Raw genomic sequence first — 6213 nt, forward strand, 5'->3', positions numbered from 1 at the left:
GCAGCTCAATTTACAATAGATAACTATGGAACTAACCTAGGTGCCCTTTAATAGATGAATGTATAAAGAAAATGTATATATATATATTACTCAGCATTAAAACAGAATAAAATCACGGTGGCATTTGCAAGTAAATGGACGGAGAGTGGGATAATATAATGCTAAGTGAAGTAAGCCAATCCCCCAAAGGCAAAGGCCAAATGTTTTCTCTGATAGTGGATACTGATCCATAATGGAAAGGGGTGGCATGGGAGGAATGGAGAAACTTTGGATAGGGCAAAGGGGAGGGAGAGGAAGGGAAGGGGGAATGGGGTTAGGAAAGATGGTGGAATGAGACAACATCATTACCCTAGGTACATGCATGATGATACAAATGGTGTGACTGTACTTTGTGTACAACCAGAGAAATGAAAAATTCTGCTCCATTTGTGTACTACAAATCAAAATGCATTCTGCTGTCATGTATAACTAATAAGAACAAATAAATAAATATATAAATTTTAAAAAGTGAACAAATTCATTACAAATCATTAATAGGAAAACTTCAAAGAAAATTAAAAAGTCATATCACGATCATGGGATATATACCCAATATTTTTCAGCAGCATTTTATTTAAGGCATACTGACATACAACATAATTTATGATTAATTGTGAATTTTGGAGCCATAGAGCCTACTTTTTAAGACTTTGTCAACCATATTTATGAAAACTTAGAATGTTTACTTAAACTAGGCTTGAGTTTTCAAGATGGCAAATATGAGTGACCATATGGGCTTCTACCTTTTTTAGCAAATGTGAAAATAATGTGTATAAAATATGAGTTGTCGGTTACTTTATTGAGCTCTGTCTTCATGAGGTACCAGAGATAATGGGAATAATATGTAAAAGGAATTATTTCAGTTCAGTGAAAATATTTTTTTAGTAGTTATCTTCAGCTCCCCCAGTTGGTAGGGATTAGAGGCATGAGTACGTTCAAGACTTAGAAGAGAGGAATTTGCACAACAGAAATCTAGCCAGAGTACATACACATTTTTGATAATAGTTGTATTCTAGTCTCCAGGTAAGAATTTCATAATGATAATTGCTGTTTTTAACTATTAATACCATGGTTGATATTTAAAATCTAAACAAAGTAACTATCAAAATTCTTCTACTTGCATATTTCTTGGCTTCTTCAAACTATAATATGAATTTTCTGCCAATAAATATTGTCTTTTGTTTCTCAGAGATCAAAGTCTATCCAACTGTACATTCTTTTTCTTTAGCTGTAGGTGGATAGCATGCCTTTATTTTTTAAAATTTTTATGAGGTGCTAAGGATCGAACCTAGTGCCTCACCAATGCTATGCGTGCGCTCTGCCACTGAACTACAGCCCCAGCCATAATAAACCTTATTTTTAATGCTCTTTTCTCATTAAATAATGAGTATTAAATTATTTTGTAAATCTGTTCTAAGATCTTTGTAGTGTTCAAGAAAAAAATTAAAAATAAAAATCTCTGATTTACATATTAATATAATTCATATGTTGGTCTGATTTCATTTATTAAAACTAAACCAAAATTAAATCAATGATCAATTTCAGGACATCTCTTTGAATATTTATTAGGGCATATGGTAAACATTAAGTGAACATAGACTGAAGATGGCGGCGAGGGGAGTGCATTGCCCCTGTGTGTCGCGTCACTGTGTGGGAGAATGACGAGTCAGGACTGCTAAAGGCTATCTTGTTAGGAATTTCCAGCAATAGTGGGGTGCTCCGGAACCTGGAGGAAGGATTTCCATCACACGAGGATCGGCTGCGGGGACTCAAACGTGAGAGATTTGTCGCACAGAGGGTCACACTGCTTATTCAGCAAGTCGCCCCGCGGCTAGAGTCTGCAGTGCGCGCTGGGAAACGAGGAGATAGCGACGCAGGGATACAGCGCTGCAGTTTCTGCCAGCCGTGCAAGCACCGTACTCAGTGCTGAATTCTGGGTTCGAGACGGGGGAAGGAAGCGGTCCAATTCGGTTCTCCACACCGGTCAGATCACAGAGGAGGCCAGCAGCCACCATCTTGAAGAGCTGACGTCACCATCCCTGTTTTCGACTGACCGCAGCTCATTCAGCCATAGAACAGGTAATTTCAGGCTGCCATTCACCTGCGGCTTGCAGACAGATTACTCAGGCTCAGTGCTAGATGACCCGCGGAGACTGCTTCTTGGAGCCTGCTCTTATCGGAGCATACACCGAGCACAGAGCAGCTGAGCTACGGCTCCCGGAACTGCTCTGGCCCAGGGCTAAGGAGCCCGCGGAAACTGCGTCTCGGTCCGGGTCCTGCTGAGTACTGTGGAGGTAAATACCAACCGAGCCTTCGTGGGCAGTGGCAACAGGACTGAGACGGGGCCTGTGAGGGCCGGTCAGGACTCACCCGTTGCTTTGGTCACCCGGCAAAGGGAACGAAATGCTGCCATTTGCATAGGATACCAACAAGGCAGAGATCTGATGTCATCAGAAAGCGGCGGAGGAGAGAACTTCATCAATACCAGCGGCGACAGAAACAGTTGGTCTCCTGGTAGGGAGGGTGAGTCACAGACACCTGAGTCTCTCTCGCTTTGTCTTCGAGCCAGAGGGGAGGAGCAGGGCCGCTGCCCGCGCCGGTAGCAGGCCCAGTGGCTCGCTGGCGTGGTGGTCGCGTGACCCAATTGGAGAGGGGGCGGAGTGGAGCCGCCACCCGCGCCCGCAAGGTGGGCAGACCTGTGACCCAGTGGTACACGGGAGTGGTAGGAGGGGCAGGGCAGAGCCGCCACCCACGCCTGCAAGGTAAGCAGGCCTGCGACAGACTGGCGGGTCAGGCCCAGCATCCTGCCAGCGTGGTACACACGTCACCATAGACAGCTCAGCAAGACTGTTAAGAAACCAAGAGCAGAACATCCAAGAACTATGGGATAACATTAAGAGACCAAACTTAAGAGTCATTGGGATACAGGAAGGTACAGAACTCCAAACCAAAGGAATGAGCAATCTATTCAATGAAATAATACGAGAAAACTTCCCAGACTTGAAGAATGAGACAGAATCCCAAATCCTAGAAGCCTACAGGATGCCGAATGTGCAAAATCATAAGAGATCCACACCTAGACATATTATAATGAAGATGCCCAACATACAGAATAAGGAGAGAATTTTAAAAGCTACAAGAGAAAGGAAGCAGATTACATTTAGGGGTAAGCCAATCAGGATAACAGCTGATCTTTCAACACAGACTCTGAAAGCTAGAAGATCCTGGAATAACATATTTCAAACACTGAAACAAAATGGGTTCCAACCAAGAATTGTGTATCCAGCAAAATTAAGCTTCAGGATGGAAGATGAAATTAAAACCTTCCACGATAAACAAAAGTTAAAAGAATTTGCAGCTAGAAAACTATCTCTTCAAAACATCCTTGGCAAAACATTACAGGAAGAGGAAATGGAAAATAACAATGAAAACCAACAGTGGGAGGTGGGACAGTAAAGGGGGGGGAATAATCAAAGAGGAAAACAAACCATGTTTAGTAACAGAAATAAACAGATATGGCTGGAAGAACAACCCATATCTCAATAATAACCCTAAATGTTAATGGCTTAAACTCACCAATTAAGAGACACAGGCTAGTACAATGGATCAAAAAAAAATCCAACAATATGCTGCTTACAGGAGACGCATTTGATAGGAAAAGACATACATAGACTGAAGGTGAAAGGTTGGGAAAAATCATATCACTCATATGGACTTCGGAAACAAGCAGGAGTGTCCATACTCATATCAAATAATATAGATTTCAAGCCAAAGTTAATCAAAAGGGATAAAGAGGGACACTACTTACTGCTCAAGGGAACCATACACCAACAAGACATAACAATCATAAATATATATGCCCCAAACAATGGTGCAGCTATGTTCATCAAACAAACTCTTCTCAAGTTCAAGAGTCTAATAGACCACCATACAATAATCATGGGAGACTTCAACACACCTCTATCGCCACTGGACAGATCGTCTAAACAAAAGTTGAATAAAGAAACTATAGAACTCAATAACACAGTTAATAACCTAGACTTAATTGACATATATAGAATATACCACCCAACATCAAGCAGTTACACTTTTTTCTCAGCAGCACATGGATCCTTCTCAAAAATAGATCATATATTATGTCACAGGGCAACTCTTAGACAATATAAAGGAGTAGAGATAATACCATGCATCTTATCTGATCATAATGGAATGAAACTGAAAATCAATGATAAAAGAAGGAAGGAAAAAGCATACATCACTTGGAGAATGAACAATAGGTTACTGAATGATCAATGGGTTATAGAAGACATCAAGGAGGAAATTAAAAAATTCTTAGTGATCAATGAAAACACAGACACAACATATCAGAATCTCTGGGACACATTGAAAGCAGTTCTAAGAGGAAAATTCATTGCTTGGAGTTCATTCCTTAAAAAAAGAAAAAACCAACAAATAAATGATCTCATACTTCATCTCAAAATCCTAGAAAAAGAAGAGCAAAACAACAGCAAAAGAAGTAGAAGGCAAGAAATAATTAAAATCAGAGCTGAAATTAATGAAATTGAAACAAAAGAAACAATTGAAAAAATTGACAAAACTAAAAGTTGGTTCTTTGAAAAAATAAACAGAATCGACAGACCCTTAGCCATGCTAGCGAAGAGAAGAAGAGAGAGAACTCAAATTACTAGCATACGGGATGAAAAAGGCAATATCACAACAGACACTTCAGAAATACAGAAGATAATCAAAAATTATTTTGAATCCTTATACTCCAATAAATTAGAAGATAGTGAAGGCATAGATAAATTTCTTAAGTCATATGATCTGCCCAGATTGAGTCAGGAGGATATAGACAACCTAAACAGACCAATATCAATTGAGGAAATAGAAGAAACCATCAAAAGACTACCAACTAAGAAAAGCCCAGGACCGGATGGGTATACAGCAGAGTTTTACAAAACCTTTAAAGAGGAACTAATACCAATACTTTTCAAGCTACTTCAGGAAATAGAAAAAGAGGGAGAACTTCCAAATTCATTCTACGATGCCAACATCACCCTGATACCTAAGCCAGATAAAGACACTTCAAAGAAAGAAAACTACAGACCAATATCTCTAATGAACCTAGATGCAAAAATCCTCAATAAAATTCTGGCGAATCGGATACAAAAACATATCACAAAAATTGTGCACCATGATCAAGTAGGATTCATCCCTGGGATGCAAGGCTGGTTCAATATACGGAAATCAATAAATGTTATTCACCACATCAATAGACTTAAAAATAAGAACCATATGATCATTTTGATAGATGCGGAAAAAGCATTCGACAAAGTACAGCATCCCTTTATGTTCAAAACTCTAGAAAAATAGGGATAACAGGAACATACCTCAATATTGTAAAAGCAATCTATGCTAAGCCTCAGGCTAGCATCATTCTGAATGGAGAAAAATTGAAGGCATTCCCTCTAAAATCTGGAACAAGACAGGGATGCCCTCTCTCTCCACTTCTGTTCAACATAGTTCTCGAAACACTGGCCAAAGCAATTAGACAGATGAAAGAAATTAAAGGCATCAAAATAGGAAAAGAAGAACTTAAATTATCACTATTTGCAGTTGACATGATTCTATACCTAGCAGACCCAAAAGGGTCTACAAAGAAACTATTAGAGCTAATAAATGAATTCAGCAAAGTGGCAGGATATAAAATCAACACGCATAAATCAAAGACATTCCTGTATATCAGCAACAAATCCTCTGAAATGGAAATGAGGACAACCACTCCATTCACAATATCCTCAAAAAAAAAAAAAAAAACTTGGGAATCAACCTAACAAAAGAGGTGAAAGACTTATACAATGAAAACTACAAAATCCTAAAGAGAGAAATAGAAGAAGATCTTAGAAGATGGAAAAATATACCCTGTTCATGGATAGGCAGAACTAACATCATCAAAATGGCGATATTACCAAAAGTTCTCTATAGGTTTAATGCAATGCCAATCAAAATCCCAATGGCATTTCTTGTAGAAATAGAGAAAGCAATCATGAAATTCATATGGAAAAATAAAAGACCCAGAATAGCAAAAACAATGCTAAGCAGGAAGTGTGAATCAGGCGGTGTAGCAATACCAGACTTCAAACTATACTACAGAGCAATAGTAACAAAAACAGC

The sequence above is a fragment of the Marmota flaviventris genome, chromosome 4 (genome assembly GCF_047511675.1).
Source record: "Marmota flaviventris isolate mMarFla1 chromosome 4, mMarFla1.hap1, whole genome shotgun sequence".
NCBI classification, from domain to species: domain Eukaryota; kingdom Metazoa; phylum Chordata; class Mammalia; order Rodentia; family Sciuridae; genus Marmota; species Marmota flaviventris.